The sequence below is a fragment of the Heterocephalus glaber genome, unplaced genomic scaffold (assembly GCF_053883595.1).
Source record: "Heterocephalus glaber isolate CG9 unplaced genomic scaffold, H.glaber_assembly_v1.0 deba00001461, whole genome shotgun sequence".
Classification (NCBI taxonomy): domain Eukaryota; kingdom Metazoa; phylum Chordata; class Mammalia; order Rodentia; family Bathyergidae; genus Heterocephalus; species Heterocephalus glaber.
This window is the reverse complement of record NW_028258308.1, coordinates 17,900,888-17,924,309: the sequence shown is the minus strand read 5'-3', so window position 1 is coordinate 17,924,309 and position 23,422 is coordinate 17,900,888. Positions and strand designations below refer to the sequence as shown.

General features: G+C 40.3%; 1 protein-coding gene across 9 annotated transcripts in view; it reads left to right on the top strand.

Annotated features, from left to right (window-relative positions):
* Irf2 (interferon regulatory factor 2) overlaps positions 1–23,422 on the top strand; it is an 84,384-nt gene that overhangs the window by 15,756 nt on the left and 45,206 nt on the right. Inside the window, exon 2 of one of the 9 annotated variants that reach the window (XM_004853000.4) lies at positions 22,916–23,005. The exons of 7 other annotated variants lie outside the window; for them this stretch is intronic. The gene's annotated coding sequence lies outside the window, so the exon portion shown is untranslated. Of the gene's footprint in view, positions 1–9,589; positions 9,697–22,915; positions 23,006–23,422 lie in introns of those variants that run through there. One more of the 9 variants, XM_004852998.4, reaches the window with a different exon arrangement.

Sequence of the window (23,422 nt, the reverse complement as noted above, 5' to 3'; positions counted from 1 at the left end):
ATGTTTTCCAGAGAAAGTGATAAGTGGGTACAAAAGTTTTTTTGTGTGTGCTCATTATTTGTTTTCTGATTTGGTTTATAAAAAGAGCATGAAGTAATTATAAATAAGTGTAAAATGCTCAAGTGAAGTGGAGATAAGGACAATTCTCTTTAATTTGTATAAGAAACTCAACTTAGAGAACCAAAGGAAAGCAGGACAGAGTTTTAGGATGGGCTTCCTCTAGAAGTTGGTCTTCCTGAGGATGGCAGAGCCATACTGTGGCAGCCGTGGAAGGACTGGGTGAGTGCCTTGGGGTCACGGCTGCACCGGAGAGACCCTCAAAGGCTGGGGGAGGCCACGGTGTTGAGGCTTTCTGTCTGCTTTCCAAGTCTGACTGAGGTGACTATGGAACTTCTATTGGCTGTGGAGGCCGTACCACCTGAGGTCGACTGATTGCAATAAGAGCACTGATTGGATATTTGCTGAACTCTTGCCTGTAGGAGTAAGATTTGAAAGTCTTATCAAAGGCCCTTGGTATTCTGGAGTTTATTTCAATATATTACATTCTATACTCTATGATAAGTAACTGCCTTTTTGAAACAATGGTGAATTCTGCAGTGCAATGCAATGTTTTGCCCAGGGCGCAGCAAAGTGAATTGCACAAACTCAGCACTCTGTAAGTGCAGGTTGAATTTATTTCTAATGATCAACTCAGTTTTTTATTTGTTTCGACACAGGCCAGTCCATCTTACAGTCTAGGTTAATAGGGATCGTGAGCTGTGTTTTCCAGTGAGGAACAAAGACCTGAGCAGGTGGGAAGCCCAAGAGCCTTCTTTGTATGTGCCCTGGATGTATTTGGGGTTTCCCCAGGCAGGCAACAGGGGCTCTCATTTGTTGTGAGGCCACTGGGCTCTCTGTTAACTGGCCAGCCTCAGTAAAGCCTCCTTGCTCTTCCTCCACTACATCCCTCCATTTTCCCCAAGGCACAGCTTCTCTGTATTAATAAGGGCTCAAATGTGCCACTGTACTTCCTTCTCTTGTTCTTGTTTTTCTTCTTTTTGTTTGTCATGTTCTTTCCTTTCCACCTGTTTTCCAGTGCAGTTCGGGTGCCCGTACTTCTTTGAAGCTTTCCAGAGATCTCTTTTTCTTACAGACTTTTATAATACCTAGTAAAACTCTCCCAACATGACTTCCAAACAATTCACTTGTGTAAAATGCGGGGTCACATTATTTATTGTGAGGTGAAAGAAATGATGGAGCGAGTCTGATGTGGTGATTGAATTAGGACCTACTGTGTTACATACCCATGTTACTTTATCAAGGGATATAGCATTCTTCCAGGAGACACAAATCTGTCTGTCTGTCTATCTCTCTTTCTCTCCAGCTGGGGAATTTAACCAAGGGCCTCATGCATGTTAGGCAAGTCTTTACCACTGGGCTCCATCCTCAGCCAGTAGTGTAAGCCCTCTGAAGGCAGAGATCTTAATCTTCATCATCTTTGTGTCCTCCATAGAGCTCCTCATGATGCTTGACCCATAGTGTTCTTTATAGGGCTTAGCTCAGTAAGGTCTTTTTGAATGAAATGTAGAATAAATGTAAGTCAAAAGTTTGTTAATATACTTAGTTTGATTTCCATGGGAAATGTATTGCAAATAGTAAACAGTTCTTTTTTAATAGTGTACTTTTTATAGTAATTTTGTTTCCCTTGTTTATCACTTGTTCATAATAAGTTTATCTATCACAGCATATAGTTAATATCATCTGCCTTTTGGTCCCTGTCCGCTGTTCCCAGCGGGTTCCAAGAGGGATTGAACTACTTCCTTATCACTAAATAATTACTACATATCATTACATACAAGACTATGCGCTTGATAAACTGGAGTTCAAAGATGTGTAAGATGGAACTCTTGCTCATAAGGACTTTGTACAGAGATAGGCCCTATAGCACATGAAGTTAAGAACTTTGTTTGCATTAGAAAGTGGGAGGAATCAGTAGTTGAAAGGGTTGGAAAAGGTAGGATGGTGGTGAATTATGGTGAGTGGGAGTCCAGATTTTCTTCAGTGTGCATTGTGGAGCCAATGAAAGGTTTTGAGCAAGGTGATAAGATGTCTGAGAAAATTAATCTGACCACACTGCCAATAGGGAATATACTTTGATTCCAGAAAATGGACTTTCGATACTCTTGCTTCTTGTGGAATAATCTGGCTTTGTTTTCTTTTTATGAGGTAGAGCACTCCTCTACTGTGCAGTTTCTTTGGGGAAGTCTTAAGGGGAGAACAGTGCAATCTCATCTCATACTTTCCTAATATGAACTATCTTTTATTGATTTCTTCTCACAGTAGCTCTGTCAAATTGCTATTAAGATCTCTGTTTATAGGTGAGGACTTGATGGTTTGGAGAAGTTACAGGTTGTAAGTGGTGAAGTCTGACCTCATCAAACCTGAGTTTTTTATAGTAAGCATCTACAAAGAAGGGGAAGGAAACCACTGTGGTTCTGAAAGGGGTTGGCAGGGAGAAGGCAGTTGGGACAGTACAATGGACACTGAATCTGATTTCTGGCAACTGTTTGGAAATTGTTGAGAGAGCAGTTAAGTATCTTCTAAAAATATTCGAAGACAATTCTGCAGCTTATAGGGGAGAAATCCATTCTTGCCTGGGAAGTATTCCTGTATTTAGAGGGGAGAGCAATTTTGGCTCTCTTTTGCAGTTGGAATTCATTGCTAATTAAGATAGTTTATCCCCAAAACAGAATCAAACTAGTGGAAACTATAGCCGGTAAGTTTCTATTTTGCATGTTAGCTCTTGAGTTGAACGTGAAGTGTTGAATTGTGTGGCCTAATAAAATAATAATGATGATAAATAAGAAATTTTTATTAAGAGTTCACTGGCAAAAGAAAACTCAAAGGAAATTCTCAAAGGAAAACTGACAGCAAGAAGGAAGTGGCCAGGACCAGCCTATGGATGTGGTATGAGAGAGGGAATCATTTATTTTTATTCCAAGGAAAAAGACATTGCTCTTCAAAATCAACTGTTTTTCAAGGCAAGTTTTTTTTTTTTTTTCAAGCAATTGTCTTTTGAAAGGCTTTGGTTTTCAAGGTAGTCTGTAAATGATTGGCTTGCAACCCAGGCAAACAGTTTTGTCCTTTCATGCCTATAGTTTCTTAGATCTCTGTGTGCTGGCCCATAAGAATCCTTGTTATTTGACTTTTCTAACTTAGGTACTGAATGCACAGCTTCCCTTAGGCCCTTCATCTTCTCTGTGTTCTTAGCAGGGGACAAACACCTTTGGTAGGTCTGTCAAATATGAAAAGGAAGAGAAGGTGTTTGGGGACTTGAACAACCCAGCTAATTCAGGTAATTCTTATTTCCTGCTATGCTTTTCCTTCTCAAGCCTGGTCTAAATGAACCACTTCATGTTGCCTCTTTTCCACACACACTACCTTATTAAATTTTCTCCATATAGTCTGGCCCTGACTTATGATGGTTTGACTTGCTGATTTTTGGACTTTTTGATGGACTTTTTCCTGGCCTGGTTACATACAGCAGGATCTTTTCTGGTAATACTGAGCAGCAGTAGCCAACCACAGATCCTAGTCAGCCCGGTGAGGACAATCACAAAGTCCATCTCAGCTTGGGCAACTTGGTGACTTAATGAGACCCTATCTCAAAGTAAAACATAAAAACTGGAGTGGGGATGTTGTTCAATGTGAAGGCCCTGAATTCAGTAGTTCAAATTTCCAGTAGCACAACATATAGACTCACATGAAACACACAGACACACGTGTGCATGCACACACACACAAACTGTACTCCCCAGTGTGCTGGGTTGCTAAGCTTTGTGGTTCAGTAGGTTAAGCCTACTAAAGGCATTTTCACTTGATATTAGCCAAAAGGCCAAGAAGCAATGCTGAATGCATTTCCAACTTATAATCTTTTCAACTTCCAAAGGTCTTATGGGGCATAACTGACTCCCAGGAGTAGACGATGTACCTATGAGAAGTCACTTTATTTCTCCTGTAGTGGAAGGCAGTGCTCAGAGGACGTGCTGATGAGGGGAAAAATAGGGCCACTTCTTATCCCATTTTTCTTATAGAAATGAGGTCTGCAAATGGAGTATGAGCTCCAGTCCATATCCTGGGAAATCTGTCTGTGACTTGCTTTGCAGAATTGTGGAAGCTGGTGCCATCTAGGTGCTGGGGTCCAGGGCCAAACAAATCCAGTGGCCCCAGTGTGCTTTGAAATTTCAAACATATTTTCAGAAGTTATTTTACACTTTTCAGTTCCAGTTGCTTTATATGAATTGTTCTTGAAAACACTCTTTAAAAACATGATGGACTAAAAAATACTTGTAGATTTTCATAATTTAGATAATCTAGAAAATAACTTATTTGTGCAACTTCACACAGCTTTTTTATTTATTGCAAAAGAATATTGCATTTATTTCTGCAACAGATCATTGGAGATTTATTTATTTTAAAGAAGGCATGTTTTACATGTGATTAAATTACCTGAGAAACATTGTTTGGAGCAACATGGCTGGTCCAAGGGTGTCATTTAAAATTTTGTCCTGTCTGGAAATTTTGTTCCTATTTATATTCCAACCTGTAGTGTGTGTGTGATGTAAAGTGTTATTCTGCATGCTTTGCACATTTCTTCATTTAATCATCACAAAGCCTAATGAGAAGAGAGAAGGTCAGTAGCCTGCCCAAAGCTACACAGCTAAGTGATAGAGCTGGGATTTGAACACAGGCAGGTGGTCCAGGCTCCTCAGTCCAGGCTCCTCATTCCACGCTGTTGTCTCTTCTGCCATTATTTCTATGGCAGCTGTGTGAGAAAATTAACAAAGGGATGTTGTGATTAGAATTCTTTTTTCTTCCAAGCCCCTAGGTATGGATGTGACCTGCTGTGTAACTCTTATTCTTTACTCATCAGGGAAGATAAGTGTAGAATGATTTTCCTGGGGAAAATCATTACATTCTTTATGAAACTCTAACTTGGGAAATGGTCTTTTAAGAAGAAACAGGGATCTCTTTGGAGAGCAAGTCCCTTTCCTCAGTTTTCCCCTTACTCTGCTTCTATTCTTTTCTTTGTTGGCTTCTACCCTTAGAATTCTTCTTCCTGCTTCATCCTACAGCACTGAAGTGTTGATGCTTCTGCAGGCAGGGATGCATCTCAGTTTCCTCCTTCACCTAGGGTCAGATGCCAAATAGAGGCCCACAGGTTCTACAAAGCAGATTTATTTAGGGACTTCAGACTTTAAACCCTGGTTTATCTTTGCTACTGGATTTGTTGTGATGGATTGCAAAAAATGTGTTTTTATCAGCACAGCCCTGGGGTCACACAGAGTCAAAAGACTTCCTTTTTAAGGAAAAGTCCCAGTCAGCTCACTTATCTTGTTTTCCATCTTTCCTTTTGGGTGATTTGTATTTTAATTTTCTTTCACTCTGAGCAAAGACAGAACCGAGCAGAAAGTGTTGGGAAATGACTGGGGGACTTTACTGCTTCCTGGTCCTGACACAAGGAGACAAGTACCAGAACTAGTCAGGCGTCTAAGCATATTCATCTTCTGATGTTTATGTTTGAGCATCCAAAGAGCACAGGTAGAAAAAAACTTTTTCCCAAGGATTTTATATTACCAAGAAGACTCTAAAAGCTGAAGCCCAGTTTTAAATACTTCTCATAATGGAGCTCAGTGCCTGAGAACCAGATTTAGTGTGGACTAAGACACAGTGTCTTCTGCTTAAAATATGGATAGCAGTGGTACCTACCTTGGTAGGGTCATTGTGAGGTTAAAGGAGAAAATGTAGTCTAGTGCTAAGTACTTAGTACATAGATACTTAATACATAACCATTGCTGTGTCAGTGCCTACCCTGCTCATCACAACATTATCTCCTGAGGAATCAGGAGAGCATTTTTAAAGGCTTTTTGACTTTTGCATGTATATATTTATAAACAGTTCAATTTAGTACCTGAAAATACAAAAGCTTGTTTAAGTACTCTGACCTTTAAGGTAGGAAGATACAGGGACTCCTTCACCTTTACCCGCTTTAGTCTTAGTGTTTTCTCTTTCTTCCTACTGCCTGGAGGAAGTTTGTGTCCAGGGATCTCTGAGCTGAATTTCTGCCCATGTCTCAGAATGTAAGCCGTTCAGTGTATATTATTCTTCTCACTTTGCGATGATATATTTGCCCATTTTATTCACAATGAAGGGATAAAAGAAATGGAGAAGGTAAGCTTTCCAGACAATTTTGTTTGTATATGTGTGTGTGTGTAAATTTGTTCTTGTTCAACTAGATACATTTAGTCTTTTTGTTTTATACCACGGTTTCTAGCTGGAGTAGGGCTTGTGTCCATGGCATGGTGGCTCCTGTAGCTCTCAATAAATGACCTGAATCTCACTCTTAGTGCCTATATAGACAAACAAGTAATAAACTGAATTTAATGTGATACTCAACAGTATTGTTTATAATAAATTTAACTTTTGAAATCAAATATTTAAAATGTCACAGAACAAAGAATAATGGTATTACAAATGTCATTATAAAGGAAACCCAGGGAGGATATTTTCAAGATATTTTTGAATTGTACTGAAATCTTTCCTTATTTTATAAATATTTTATATATTAGATTGGTAAATTGGAACATTTACTCATATTGGTTGGTAAGCCTGATTTAAAGGAAATAATAATTTTAAATGGCTATTTCAGATTTTAAATTTATAAAAATTATTCAGGAAACATAGTTTTCCACTTTCTAATAGGCAGAAGCAGTTTTCATTAGACTTTTCCATTTTAGAGCTAAAAAGTGCTATTATTCACAAAATTAGGCTTAGTCTGTGCCAGATTAATTTGTAATGTAAATACAATTTAAGGAACAAGATGCTGATTTTCCTCTATGGCATCATAACAATAATGTATTTCAAGGATAGAAATAACTTGAAATCTACTGCAGGTTCAAAATTCCTTATTTGCAATCCTAAAAGCTCTGAAAATTGAAAGTTATTATCATGACTCATTTGGCAGGATATTCTGCCCTGAACTGACATAAAGCTATTCATAGCTTTTATTTATCCCAATCAATGTAAATGTACATGTTTTGCTCCAGAAATATTATGGTGTCGGATTAAGAGTTTCTGCCTAGATACTGCTGGGGGTGTTATGTTCCATATGGTATATGCACCATATTATCTTTCTAGAATCCAAACACTTTCACATTCTGAAACATTCCTGGCCCAAAGATTTTGAATAAAAGATGACAACTTGTTCCAGTCCAGATAGCCAGATAGCCACTGTAGCCAGAGGATTCTCACTTCCTGGTTTTTCTAAGGACAGACAGCTCCTCTTTGTATCTGTTTCCAGGATAGCCATTAATAAGGGTCCATCCACACTCAAAATTGTCCATTTTGGCCAATGAATTATATGATCACCATATTCACCACGCATGAAATCTTGGTAATGGGCGCTGTGGTCTTGGTAAATATCTGTATGTTTCTAGTGAATTCCTATTACAAAACTTTAAATAAACAATATTCCAGATTATACTTTGCAAATATAAAATAATTTGAAGCATTGTTTATAAGGAATAATTTAAAAAATATACCCTACTGCCTTCCTAGGCAGAATTCCCCACAGCATATATTTCTTTTATGGCAGTTGATCGTTTTCTTCATTGCAACTGATAGTATGTGAGCCTAACTGGGCTACAAGCCCTCTTTCTGTTTCCATTGCTTGTCCTGATGCCTGATGTATATAGAGTCACCTAGTTACCCCACTTACCCATGGAGTATACTTTCCAAGACTCCTAGTGGATACCCGAAACCACAGTGGATACTACTGAGCTCTCTGTGTACTGTTTTCTGATACATGCATATATATGATAAATTTTACTTATGAATTGGCGCAGTAAGAGATTAACAATAAGAATAATAAAATAAGACAGTTATAACAATATACTGTAATGAGAATTACTGAAAACCTATAAATTGTTTATTTCTGCACATTCCATTTAACATTTTCCTATCTTGGTTGATGTTGAATGACTTAACCATGGAAAGTGAAATGGCAGGTGGGGAGGAGGGAGTTTGTAGTGAGTTACTGTTTATTTAAAATATTTATTGAGAATTGACCTTTGACATACTTTAGAACCTAGGGTCAGAGTGTAGAACAAAACAGAGTTGATTTGGTCCTCATGGAGATTCTTGTTTAGTGGAGCAGACAGATTTGGGGACCTGGCTTGGCTTCTCTGCTGAGGAAGAGATTTTGAAGCTTCATCTGAAAAATGAGTAGAAATTAGTTAGCCAGAGAGATAGAACTCTTTTAAGGTTGAGGGACAACAGGGCTGAGGCCTTGGGGTAGCCCCTGATGGAGTTTAGGGGTCAGGCAGCAGAGCATGAAGAAGAGGAGCCTGTTCATGTGACATCACAGGGCCTCAGCAATAAATAACAAGGTCTTATTTATGCTTTAAGGAGCGTGTTCTGGCTGCAGGGCTAGCACTTGATTAGGCCTGGGGTGGCAGAGGGCAGTCAGAATGGCTGCTTGGTACAGTGTTTGTAGAAGGGAGCAATTGTTCTTGACCATTGGTTTCACTTTCCATTCGTACAGTGTCTTAGCTGTTCTCTGGGACAATAGTTATATGTGCTCTGCTTGGTACCATTGGGCCAAAGCAATGACTGCAATTTTCAGCTAGGCTAAAGCAAGTAGAACTGAAGGTTTATTCAGGCTTTCACAACTGAGAAGTTGTAAGTGAGAAACAAAAAGCAAAACCCTTACTCATGGTGCATCTTTCTTGAGCCAAGTGCCTGAAAGGTTTAAAAACTGTTACCATGTAGAAAGTGAAACTATGCTGAGAATGCCAGTTTGGGGGCCTCCAATGAAAACTTGGAGCTGTTTGGAAATGTCCTGCCAAGAGCTCAATCTTATGGGGGCCTCTGAAGGGTAAGTATCTTAAAATATACAACCAGTGGGAGCCCAGGGCTGGGTATTCTCTTGTTTTCCTTTGCTGACACCTCAACCTAGGAGGTGAGGCAGTGCTGCTGGGGAACCAGCTTTGTGTTTTGAATTTTAAATGACCTCACTTAAATATTCACACAGAAGTTTGACTGGAGGTAAGTAAGTCTTTAATGCCTAAATTTGAGTATGCAGGCCAGCTCTGGTGGTCTCATTTTTAGTTTTCTGCACAACCTGACAATTTACCTGAATTGCGGACCATCACTGCCTGTCTTGCCCAGGAAGCCAAGCCAGGAGACACCTTGTTCAGACCATTGTTATTTGACTGAATCACTGCTTATGGATGGATGGATAAGTGATTGATGTATGTACTTAATGGGATCCTGATGCCTGGATTTAGGAATAAACTGCCAGCAGTTTAAGGACAACGAAGGGACTTTTTTCAAGTTGGTTGTATTTGTAGAAATGCTGTGGTCCCCCCATCGGAAATCACTCACATACTTTTCTGTTGTCTTCCTTGCCAAGTCTTTTTCTTTGGAACTAATGTCAGACTTTCACTAAAGGTGCAAGAATAGTACAAAGAATTTCTTTTTCCTGAACCTTTGGGAAGTAACTTGGCCACGGTGATGTCCTATCTCTCCTGAATATTTGAGTGTGTCTTTCTTACAGCGGGGACTGTCTCCAACACAACCACTACAGGACAGTCAGAATCAGAGAACACTGCCAACTGATACTACTACTAATCCACAGACCCCATTGGAGTTTCGCAGGTACCTCAATAGTGTCCCTAGTGGCAAGAGTCTGATCCGTGGCCAACCATTGCACTTGTCTGTCCTGGCTCTTTAATCTTTCCTCAGCGTTCTTGAACTTAATGTTTTTGACAATTGCAGGCCCAGTTACTTTATGAAGTATATCAATTTGGTCTTGTTGGTTGTTTCCTTATGAGAGTCAGGTCATGCATTTTTTTTTTTTTACAAGAATATCACAGGTTGTTACATTCTCATAAGTTGTGTATGACTTTGATTTATTCCTTTATTGGTGATGTTCATTTGATAATTTGATTAAGGAGGTATCTGTCAGATGTCTCCAAAGTTATTCTTTCTCCCTTTGGAATAAAAATGTTTTGTGGGAGGTACTTTGAGACTACATAAGTATCTATTGTAGTTATGTAATTTCTCATCAGCATTTCACATACTCTTTGGCATCTATTGATATTTATTGACCAAATAATTGCTGTTTTGAGAGCTACTACAGGTCCATCTTCTAATTCCAATTCCCTAATTTTTCATATTTATTAATTGGCATTTTACCTTATGGGAAGACTTTCTCTTTCTGCTTCCCTATTCGTAGATTCCCATATTTTAACCTTTTTTCTTTCAGTGATGGGAATTGAACTGATGGCCTTCACACTAAGCTCCATTCCTAGCCCTTTTTTATTTTGAGAATGGATCTCCTCTAAGTCACGCAGTTATCCACTCTGGGTTCAAGCTTGAGATATCTCCTGCTTTGGCCTCCCAGAAGCTGGGATCACAGGCTGTGATCCCACCCAGCTCATTATCTATTTTGATGTTCAAATTCTGTTTCACCACCCCTTCAAATTAGGGGTGTCCTTTTGATATGTTCCCCAAATCTTTGAGGACTGCCTTGCTTTATGGCCCCAAATTAGTAGGTAACCATTCTGTTTCAGGCTAGTCTTTGACTTTCCCTGTCCCAGCCTTGAATTTGGCCATAAGACTCTGGTTCCTTTCAGTGGAGAATTTACAGTAGAAACTGTGATTTGTGCTTGATGCTATTGGTGTGTGAGTGGGCAGGGTTTGAGAATATTATTCATGTATATACTTGCACATACTTTTCATATCTGTATTTGTTTGTTTTTATTGAGATAAATGAAAAACTGTTGAGTCCAGACCTATTCCTTGAACTGTAATCCAGCACCTTGGATTATGCTAGTTTTCTTTCTCTGTGCCTTTGAATTTTTTCCCCAACAGTGAGAAGCCTGGCACCCACTGTGTAATTATTCAGTTGCCTCCCTGTGTCTAATCTCGTGCTCCCCTGACTGCCCACATCAGTGAGGGTGCCCTTCTCACCCCCTCACTTTGGTGTATTTCAAACTGATTATCCTGAGAAACTATAACAGAGAAGTAGATTGGGAAAGTTGTGCTCTTGTTTAAAAAATGATATCTATAAAGGAAATTGGCTGAATGTAGTGGTACACACCTGTAATCCCACTATTTGGGAGGCTGAGGCAGGAGGATCATTGTAGGTTTGAGGTCAGCCACGACTACATAGTGTGTTCAAGGCCAGCCTGAACTCCATAGCGAGACTGTCTCAAAAAATTTTTTTACAAAGCAAAGAAGGAAATCTATACTAGTAAGAATATTTATATCCGGATGAAGACTGCTCCAACTTTTATTACCTGAGAGAATTTATCTGCGTAAGAAAACAACTTTTAGGTCCCATACAGTCCTCTCCCCCATAACTTGTGTGGCCACTACCCCCCAGAAGCCCCAAAACTCTGTTCCTTTCTGTGGCACAGAATGCTGTGTAAACTTCTATCATCCAACTAGTCTCACGTTCTGTGGGACTCCCTTGCATATGCAGATACTTTAAATATGGTTTCTCTCCCATTAATCTGTGGTATGTCCCCTTAAATCATAGCCTATTCCAAGAACCTAGGAAGGTAGAAGGGAACCATTTTGCCCTTCTCTGAGACCCACTGTGATCCAGTATGACCTCATTTGAACTTGTTGACATCATAGAAAGCTTATTTCCAGGTAAGGTCATCATATTCACAGGCTCAGGGTGAATATAAATGTTGCTAGGAACACTGTTTAACCCAGTGCATCTGCTCTGCCTAATGGGCTTTTGGACTAAATCACTCATAATGGAAGTGAGGGAGGAAGAAGATATGGTAGAGGGATGCTCCCTCAGTTGCTTTGAGAAGAATGTTCTTATTTTCAGATTGTTCTTATTTTGGTATCTAAAATTAGAGTAGGTAGACAAATTCAAGGCCTGCCTGGGCAGTTTAGTGAGACCCTGTCTCAAAATAAAGAAATAAAAGGGCTGGGGATGTAGCTCAGTGACAGAGCAACCCTGGGTTTGATCCCCAGTCCTGGAAAAAATATTAGGGTCCTCTGCTGACATGTGGACCATCTTGGAAAACTTGGGACTAAGAGTGAAACTGTACTGCACAGAACCCATATGCTGTAAAGCTTTGTAGCCCCTGATCGGCTGTTCTGGAAATGGCTTCACCTTCTCTGCATGCCTCATTAGGATTGGGGTGTGTCCCTCCATCCCCAGCTGCCCAGTTCTAGGCCAACACATGTCCTGGGTTCTATAAGTGTCATTTGCTTGGAGCCCTTTTGGATAGGCAAGCTGTCACCGGCCTTGTTGGAGAAGGAGCCACTGTGTGTGGGGAAGCCACTGTAGCATGACAGCCCTGGTAGTTTCGGCATGGCCCTTTATTGCCCTGATGGTTGATAACTTATCCTTTCCTCTGCTTTCTTTTGCCATTTTTGTCTTCTGAGCATTCCCATACAATTTAAATATTCTTCTACAATCCCCAGAGTCCATCGTTTAACTACTATTTTTTGTTTAAACGTCTGCCTGGGTGTTTGGGTCAATTTAGGTTTTTGCTGTTATAAACAATGCTCTTTAAACACCTTTGGCCATAAATTTTGTGTTTGCACAAATTATTATTAACTTGCAATTATTGATCAGATACCAGACTTTACACATCTTATTTAATCCTTACCACAAATTTTGAGTAAGCTGTCTCCATTTTACAGGGGAGAAAACCAAGGCATAAAGATTTGGGTTCTGCTACCCTCTACATTTGTTCTTAAAGCAGGGCCCTGGGAAAAGGTTATAGTTGCCCAGTGGAGTATCTGCCACCCCCTCCACTCCTAAACCTGAACAGCTTTTCTATATTTGTGGGGAGGGTAGAGGAAACTAGGGGATTTCTTAAGGGGATGAGAGGTTGATTCCTCTTTTATGGTTACAAGTCCCTGATCTTTGTCTCATATAAGATTCAGGGATAAAGATGTAGCATAGCCACAGGTTTACTCCTTGCCTGCTTGTGTTGGACATAGGAGTACAAGAGCTCTTCCCTGGTCACTGCCCTGCTCATGCATGGGTAGCTGTGCTGTCCTGGAGGCATGGTGTCTGTCAGAACTTGAGTGCCATCCTGTGTCCTGCATTGTGACCACCATCCTCCTCCATGATAAATAAGGGCATTTTGGGGTCCTATAAAGGTCACGATGATTCTATTAGGAAATTCCACATTATCAAAGTAACTAGCAAGAGCCAGACAAGATTGACTGTCATTAACATCCAAATATTTCTTAGGAATGTCCCTTTAGTACCAGATGTGGTAGCAGTGGAGTCTATGTTGGTCAGGAAAAATGTTCTTGGAAAGGTAGGCTCACAACTGTCCTCTGAAAGTCAAGAGAAAAATGACTTGGTATTAAGTGTTACAGGACAAACAGGGTGCTAAGGGATTTAAGTAGGATGGAGTAGAATTTTAGGGCTGAGCAGTTTGGCATTCCTAAGAAGTCCTGCTATTAAAACAGATTATTTTTAGAGTGGGAAGGAAAATGGCCTTATGGCTCAGTGTTTGCTCTTCATATGCACTGACATGGCAGGAGATGGAAATGGACAAATACTAAAAGTGCTTAGTCCTTTTGTGGTTTTCAGAACCTTAAATAAATACGAATGTGAAATTGACATTAAGGTAGTAGAACATTAGCTTTCTGTGGGACTTATTTGTGTTCCTGAAATAGTTTTCCAGGTTAATCAGTAACAGGCTAGGCAGGGCACACTTAACTTCTGCTTTCAAAAGACCCCTCAAGACCCAGGTAGGTGGCCCATGTTTATCAGGCCAGGTGACCCTGTTTTATGAAGCAGAAACTAAAATGAAACAACTAGAGAATATACCCAAGTGATGCAACAGGAAAAATCCCTGCTGGTTCTTTCCTGTTGCTTCCTTAAAGAGGAGAGGGAGGTGGTGGGGTGGACAGAGGGAGATACTTTTATTTTGGCATATGGGAGTGGGGAAATAATTGTTTTCTTAGTGCAAACTACAAAAATAAAGCTTGGGTTGGCCAGGATATGCAATATGTTCTGTTGATTCCCTCTTGCCAGGAAGGTACTGAAAGGGACAGGAAGTGTGGGTTTCAAAGTGGGGCTGGGTAAGAGAAGTTGGGAAACTGCTTTCTGTTCATCAGGCCCAGCTACCGGAGTTTGCACAGGGCAGCAGGGCTGTCTGGGCACAGGGCTCCTGTGTGGATTCGGGGTTGGACAGAGCACGGGGGCCTCTGTGCCTCTTAATGTGGACCCTGTTCGGCTGGATGTTTATACCCTACCCAAAGGCTAACTAAGGGCCCAAGACGCTTGTTCAAATCAAAACTCTGTTGGTCAGTAGCTCTGTGATCTTTGGCAAATATTTAACCTTAAGTGGCTCAATTTCTTAGTCCACAAATGGGAACTTTAGCAGTATCTATCTTATAGGGTTGCTGTGAATCAAGTGAGTTAATACTCCTACTGTGCTTAGAAGCTGGCTAACACTATTAAGCTCTTAATACTCATTAGCCATTGTTATTATCTCTATGGTGGAGTGTGGGGATACTCCGTCCCTGCCAGCTGGTGGTGTTTTCATGGGTTGGCAGGTCTAGACCTAAATCAGGTGGTTACTCACACAGAAGGTCCCTACTCACCAGCGGGCTGTGTTCCCAAAGGTGACTGAGCTTGCAGAGTGTGTGACTCAGGCCTTTGAAGACTCAACTTTTCTCAATGGAGTAGTTTTTGTTTCAGAAGGGTGATCTGCTCCATGGCAACTCCACAGGGGTATCCTGTGCAGATTCTTTGTTTCCACCAGACACCTGACCAGGCCACTGTGATTTGCAGATCAGAACCAGCCTTGAAGCTATGCTTCCATCGCTGGTGACAAGGGTTTCCCCATTCATGCCAGCCACGTTGAGGTATTCAGTAGCCACATATGACTAGCCGCTACCTTGTTGGGCAGTGCAGATAATGCTGGTCTGTACTTCCTGGTACCTGCAGGGTACAAAGTACTGTGCAAGACTCTTTCTAGTTTTATCTGTTAATCCATTTAGCAATGTTAACATAGTTTTCCAACTCCAGGAAGTCTTTGTCTCAGTGGATTAAAACGTGTAAAAGGGAAATGGAGATTGGACTGCTGCATAAGACGCATGGTAACCATTGGAGGCAGTGTGTTCTATGAATTCAAAGGAAAGGAGGATGTATGTGTTTTGAGTTGGCAGGGCAGACATTGTAGAGCTGGCATTTGAACAATGCTTAAAGAAGAGTGGTTGAATCTTCCCTGGATGGACCCTTTTCCTGAACTCTAGCCTTACACATCTAATTGTTTATGTGACATTTCTTTGTGGACACCCCCAAAATATCTCAAACCTAACACCCAAAACCAATCTTGGTATCTCTCCTTTTAAACCTTTCTCATTTCCTGTGTAGCATTACCTCCCACCTTGTCTGAAAAAGGAATAAAGGAGGTCACAGAAATCCAGAGAAGTTTGAAGAGGGAGGAGAGTTGTAAATTCAGAAACCCAGTGTCTTCTATTTTCTCTGTGAAGTTAGAGGAAATATCCTTCGCAGTGATTGATGAGGGCAGAAGTGAGTTAGAGAGAAAGATCTGCAGTTGCTCCTTTGGGAAATGGGTTCAGAGGCTGAAGAGGGAAAAGCAAAGGAGAACTGCAGAGACTGAAAGCTCAGATGAAGTGATAAACCATAAATCTATAATGAGATTGTTTGGCCTATCATCAGTTTTTGCAGTGGGAGCAAACTACAAGACGGATGCAGGGAGACCCATTTGCAGTGGAGAAGTGGTAGAGCTGCTATGTTGGGAGGTGAATGCAGCCAAAGAATGGGTGTTCTGGGAAAGAGAACAAAGTCAAGACCCAAAAAAGCAAGTCAGGGAGATAGTGCTCATTTGGCAGTGGAGGCGCACAGGGTTCTATGAAAGGTAAACACGGATGCCAAAGAGTATTGCAGACCTAGGAAGGGCCCTTGCAGACCATGCTAAGAAATATGGACTTTTTCCTAAGGGAACCAGATGGAAAACCATTGCAAGATTTCTAAGCAAGTGAGTAAGCAGCACAGATTTGTTTTTGAGATTGTGTAATCTAAAGTAGAATGTGGAAATGGACAGAAGACAGGATGGCCTGAAAAAGGGATGATGCCATGTAGCACAGGCAAGAAATGAGGCTCTCCTGAGCCAGGCTGCAGCAGTGAGCTTGGAAAGAGGGTATGAGTAACGAGGACAGCAAGACTGAGCCACATGGTGACTGAAGTGGCAATAAGTAGGAGGACAAGGGAGATGGGCATGGGTCCGGGAAGGTATGGAAAGGGCTCAGTAGGGAGGTCTGGCTGCTTTCCCATTAGTGTGGTTAAACTGGGTTTCTTAAGTTTGCTTAAGAGTACTGCCCTCGGGACTTTGCTCAGAAAAACACACATCTGCACGAGCATGACATGCTACAGGTATTTTCAGAGCTTTCTGTCTGGATGAAGACCTTCTGTTCTTATGAGAGGCTACACTGTATTCACCTGTCGTACTGAAAACCAGGGATATATCGGTGTCTTTTTGAGCACACAAATGGAGGCCCTCTGCTTCTTTGTCTGCTGATGACTGTGATGAAGTAGCACACCTTAATATCAGAGGCTGGATCTCACTGCTTCAGAAACCAGAGTAGTCTGTTATCAGAGGTGGTAATTTTTGTGAAGTAGCAGTGGTACAATCTTCCAAAAGGAGGCAAAATTTTTTTGCCTAATAAAATTGTGGATAGAATGGCAAATATGCTAAACTATAATCTGGTTGAGTCTCAGTTTGGGAAACTGGTTTTGTAGTAAAGGCATTTTACATTTTAATTTAATATGCATTTACTTCCCATTAATAATGAATTCTGCTCACACTTGGCCTTCCCCTTCCCCATGACTCAGTTGGAGAGGTTTACAGCCATTGGACTAATGGGTACTAACTGGCAGTGACTCCCATACTTCATGGCCCATCAGAATTTCTCTAAGATAATTAGAGATTCCTGTTTGCTTCTTCTCATTAGGATGGAACCAGAAAATTTTTTTTTAAGTTCCTTAGGTAGTAATGTTGAATGCCAGTTTAGGAATACTGGTATAAATAGAACAGAAAAGTAGAAGTATGGGTTATGATGTATTTAAAGTGGCCCTAGTAGAAGTCATGATTGAATTGCTTAAAACTTTATGAAAAGCACTAGGCTGGAGTCTCAAAATTCTTTAATGAATCCATGATATGTATCTTTTAAAAATTCAGTAAAATAAAACAATGAATACATGAAATAAAGATTATATCAGTGATACAATGGATGTGATACAACTGATTTCTGTTACTTGTTCATTTTCCTGAAGTTTAACAAAACTTAAAATTTGATTTTGTATAAGTGCAGATAATATGCACATTTCAGATGCTTGCTTCTTTTCAGTGCCTGGCATTCTATCCAAATGTTAAATGTCTTTCTAATTTCATGACTGCCAATTGTTGACTTCATCTTCCAGGGTACCACCAGATGTAGAGTGATACAGACAGACAGATACTGCAGGCAAAGAAGTATTAAGCATAGCCAAATAGGAATGTCTCACACCTCTCCTCAGTATATAGGAACAGGTTGTCTTAGCTCTGAACATATTTTCATGCCGGACTTAATGCCATTAAGCATCTCATATATTTTATTTCTGTATCCCAGTGGTCAGTCCAGTACTAAGAGTGGGTTTTCTTCTCCTTGTCTTCCTGTATCCTATTGTGCTTTCCATTTCCCACATCACTCTCCTTCCTCCTGCCACCTGCATGTACACACACACACACACACACACCACACCTGTAGACACACTCTCAGGAGGTAGCTCAGCCTAATGCAATGCTTTTTCATTTCTCTTGGCCATAATCCAGTATGACAGTGTGATTCAATGTAAAATTGACACATAAGTTTAATAAAACAATACTTACTAGGGCTGGGGATTTAGCTCAGTGGTTTCATCGCCTGCTGCGCAGGGGCAAGGACCCGAGTTCGATCCCCGGTACCAAAACAAAAAACCCCCCAAAACCCCCCAAAACAATACTTACTCTATTTGTGGTGCTCCCTCATATTTTCTGTTCTGTATTCCAGCACATTAAAATTAAATTTAAAATGTTGATCATAATCCAGTAATACTAATCTTAATCCAATAAACTGATTCCATGACCTTCTAGTGGATTGTTAGCAGAGGTTTGAAAAACACTGGTTTCTGGCATGTCTTTCGGAGGCAAGCAGATCTAGGTTTGAATTTTAGCTTAATAGATGTTGTGCCTGGTAAGAAACTTCATTTCCTCATCTGTAAAATGAAGGAAGATACTGTGTCTTATGTAGCTTGCTGGAAGAGCTTGTTAAAAGAAATAATGCGTGAAAAGCATTTGGGTTAGCATCTGACTCCCCCAGGCACTGGAACAAATTTTGTGATGGAAAAAATGATGATGATTTTCATTCAACTTTGGCTTTCTCTCAATTCATATAATTGTGCATGGAAACTCTTACTTTGCTGAAAAGGTACAAAATAGTGTGAAGGGTATAGAATATCATGTAAGAGGAACTTGTATTTGGAGATGGATTTTTGTGTGCCCAGGAAAAAATATTAGTAAAAATTGCTATTATATTCCCTTAAGTGTGTTATCACATGTGTTTTAGTTTGTTTTCTGTACATGCTCATAGCCACCATCCTGAACCAGAGAAGTAGTTTCTGGCTTATCTCCTTGCCTCTGTTTGGCTCTGTATCTAGTGCAGCTTGGTTCATGATACTGAAACATGGCTCTTCTGAAGTCACACACTCAGAAATCTTTAATAGCTTATTTGGGTGAGCGCAGAAGTTAGCCAAGCGCTTGAGACACTCTAGAAAGACTTGGCTTCAAATCCTGACTCTTCATCTAGAGGCCTTGGGTGACTTGCACATTCCTCTCCTTTCCCCTTTCTTTCCTTTTCATTTCCTTTTTCTTTCTCTTTTCTTTATTTTGTTCATTTTTCCTTCTCCTCCTCTCCCTCCCGTTCCCATTCTTCCCCTCCCCTTTTCTGTTTCTCCTTCTCCTCCTCTTCCTCCTTCCCCTTCTTATTCCTCAAAGTGGGTTACTCTCTTAGCTATAGTTTTCCTCATTTGTAAAATGGGAATAATAACTGCTAAGAGCTGTTGTGCAAGTTAGAAATGATTGATGTTAAATATTCAGTACAGTACTTGCTTCCCACGTGCTAGGTAAGTCTTATGAAACCCTACTCATGGGGTAACAGGCAGGTTGCTCTGCCCTATCAGTGTACACATCTTCCTCAGCCCTGCTTTGTCTGAGGACACCAGCCTTTTACCTTACCTGGCTTGCGTGCCACCTTCCCTCTGCCGCTCCATTTTAAACACTTCCTCTGCCATAAAGCTTTCCTTTACAAACCCACTTAATGATGATTTATCTATTTCTTATGAACTAGTTAACTTAGTTGGTAATTAATCTTCTACTGCCTTCTGATCTCTATTGCATAGTTTTATTATTATAATTCTAGTATTATTAGCCTTATGGGATTGATGTCTCACGTCGCCAGCTAACTTATTAGTTCCCTGAGGGTAATGATCACAACTCTCCCATCTTTCAGTCCTCCCCAGCGCTTAGCACGGTTCCTGGTAATCCCATGTGTTTAAGAAATACTTGTTGATGTGCCGGGTGACTGGGTACTGAGAAGGCATATGCGGAAATTCAGGAATGTGCAAAGGTTGAGACTGTGAGAGAAGGTTTAACTCCTGAAAGTAGGTTTGAGTTAGGTTTTATTGGAGAGTAAAGTTTCTGGAGGGGGATGAGAGGGGTGGGCACATGGCTGTGCAGGGATGGCTGTTAGATGCTGAGAACCCATGCAGCTGCACAAGAACTGGCCAAGGGCACTGCTGTGGTCAGCTTCCTGTGACACAGAGTTAAACAGAAACCTTCTTCTTAGTCACTTAGCTCCCATCCCTTTGCGCAGTTCCGATCCATCTCCGGAGACTCTGTTACTGGAACTGATGAACTGTCTGCTCCACAGACAGAAAAGTCTTAAAATTTTTCTCCAAGTGACAATAGTTTGATTTTATCTTCATTCTTGAAGGAAATATTCTCCAGACATAAGATTTTTAAGTGGCAGTTTTTTTTCAGAACTTTAAAAACTTCTTTCCAGTATCTTCTGTCTTCCATTGCTTTTTCTTCTGAGTAGTGACTAGAAAACCTTGTGGGGTTGGGGTGTTTTGCGAATATTGGGGGCAATTGCCTTTTTTTTTTTTTTTGGTACCAGGGATCAAACTCGGGACCTTGTGCTTGCGAGGCAGGTGGCGGAACAACTGAGCTAAATCCTTAGCCCCTATTGTTTTGTTTTTTAAAGGTAATGGGTCTATTCCCCCCCACCCCTGATGTTTTTATGATGTTTGTCTATGCTCTTGGTGAGCATTCTACCACTGAGTCATATCCCAAGACCATTATGCTTTTAGTTTTTAGCAGATGCACTACAGTATACCTAGGTGTGTTTTCTATTTGTGTTTGTTCAGTTGGGCTTTGCAGTGATTCTTAAATTTGTGATTGGAAGATTATTGGCCATTATCTTTTCAATACTGTTTCTGCCTCATTCTTTCTCCTGTCTTTTGTGAAATTTCAAATTACCCATATTTTAGACCTTTTCAGTTTTTTCCCTATGGATTTATGTTCATTTACTTTTAAACATTTTTCCAACCTTTTGTCCCCTTGCTTCATTTTCCTTCCTTTTGGCTTTTTGAGACAAGATCTCATTCTGTACTTTAGGCTGACCTTGAACTCACTATGTAGTCCAGCCAGGCTGGCCTTGAACTTGTGGTGATCCTTCTGTCTCAGCCTTCCGAATGGTGGGATTACAGGTGTGTGCCACCATGTCCGGCCCCATCCCCTGCTTCATTTTCTATATTTTCATCTGCCCTAGCTCCCTTTTTATTATTTTTCCCATTTGTGTTGAAGCTAATGTTAAACCAGTCCATTGAATTTCTAATTTAATGATTTATTTTTTAGTTCTAGTCTCTCTGTCTCTCTGTCTCTGTCTCTGTCTCTCTGTCTCTCTCTCGCTCTCTCTCTTTTTGTAGCCTCTAGTTCTCTGCCAGAAACTTCTACCTTGTCTTTTACTTCCTTAAGCATATTAGGCATAGGCTTTTTCGTTCTGGGGCTTGAACTCAGGGTCTTGCATATGTTGGGCAAGTACTCTACCACTGAGCTATGTTTCCAGTCCAGACATAGGCATTTTAAAGATTGAATCTGAATATACTTGGTCTGTGTATATTCGTTAAATCTGTTTAAGACCTGTGTCTGTATTCCTATGGGTCTATTTCTATTGTCCATTACTTCCCTTGTTTTTTTATTGTTTTTTATCTTCATATTCCTAGTTATATTGATTGAATGCTGATGACTGGATATGAAAAGCTCCAGAGATAATATGAACCCTTAGATAACGCTGTCTTCCTAAAGATAAGATATGCATTTATTTCTACTAGTTCTAGCTTATTTTAATTTGATCAAAGGTGGAGATGATTCAAAGCTGGGCTTTGATCTTTGATATCATACTACGTATTTCCATTTAGTTTTATTATTTACAAAGCGTGGGTGAGGTGGTTTCCAGGACTCCCTTTCCCTGGTTGGTGACTGATCTACAGTTTTTGTTCCCTTGCTCACCTGAATGTGTCAGAAGCTTTGGCCCGCCTCTGAGCCCCATGGCCTTCCCTTTTAAGAGTCAGCAGATTCCCTGGGCTAGAAGAGGAGCTCCAAATACCAAGCTCACCTTCTCAGGTTTCCTTCTTCTCCCAGGCCCTACCCTCCAAATTTTTTTATTCCCTTGTCAGCTCCCTGATGCTTTAAAACAGATTTTAAAAGATATATTTTGTCCATGTTTTTAGCAGGGGTGTTTAGAAGTCTCTAGAACTGAATAAAGACGATTAAAGTGGTCTTTTAGGAAGATGGTCTTGTCAGTGGTATGCAAGTCAGACAAGGGCTGGGAAAGGCTCAGGAATAGAATGATGAAGAGACTGTCCTAACTGAGGGCTTTGTAAAATAAGACGAAAGCAGAGACAAGGGTGATGAGCCTGGGCTGTTCACATTAGACAGACCTGACTGGCTCTTCCTTACTGACTAACAGGTTTCCTTTTAGCAGTTCTCCAATCCAACCCCTTATCCTGTAAAAGATAATCAAGTTCTTAACTCCTAGGGTTAGAAGGGTTAAATAATAGAACCTTAGTATTAATATTGGCACAGAGCAGGTGCCAGTAAATAGTAGCCATTGCATTACTATTTCAGCATTCAAACTTCACTTATTTAGGTGAAAATTCAGTATCACTTTTAATGGCACTAGTTAGGACCACAGCAATGTCAGCTTCATAGGGGGTCATTCATATTATATGAATCAATGAATAGCTCTGATACTAGTGATATTTGAAATACACTTAGTTCCTTCTACTTAGGGTTTTGTTTCATGTGATTTCAGTTACCCTGGGTCAACTGTGATTTGAAAATCTTAAATGGAAAATTCCAGAAATAAATAATTCATAAATTTTAAATTGTGCAGTATTCTGAGAAGTGTGATAAAATCTCATGCCTTTCTGCTTCACCCTCCTTGGGATGTAAAGTATCTCTTTCTCCTGTGTATCCATGTTGTGTACCTTCCCCGTTCATTAGTCATGTAGTAGCCAGAGATAGTCATCAGATCAACGGTGCTTGTGTTCAAGCAACCCTTATTTTATTTAATAATGGGCTCCAAATGGCAAAGTAATAAACTGCCTATTTGGATATGACAAAGAGAAGCCATGACATGCTTTCTCTAAGTGAGAAGATGGAAGTTTACCATAGATTACTATATAAAGGAAAAAACCCCATAGTATATACAAGATTCAAGGCCATCTGTAGTTTCAGGGATTGACTGGGAGTCTTAAATTGTATCCCCACAGATAAGCAGGGATCTCTACCCATCAGGGGCTGAATTGACTGATAACCAGATGCCATGGTTTTGAAGATGATCCCTACTCCAAATCTCAAAGGTACAATGATAGCTGATTTTGAAAAGCACCTTTGTCAGGCTTGATGGCAAATGTTTCAACTCTTACTTTCTTTGAAGCAGAAGTTGCTCATATTATATGCTTATAGGAATAAAAATTTTTAGCATTTTACTTTTACAAAACCTGGTGTACAAGAATAGAAGTTTAGAAAAATTAGATCCCAAGCCTTCATGTTACAAAAAGATTACTAGAATTCTAGATTATAGAAATCATCTTTCTTTAGATGCTTTGTTTTTCTAGGTGATCAAAGTGTGGACTGGGAAGATGGACAAGAGATACACTAAGGGCATACACCACCAATGACAGAGTCAGGGCCAGAACACAAGTGTCCCAATGTCTGTGTCGTAGGAAAAGTATCACCTTTGTGTCTTATCCTGCCTTTTCCAACTCTCTTTACTT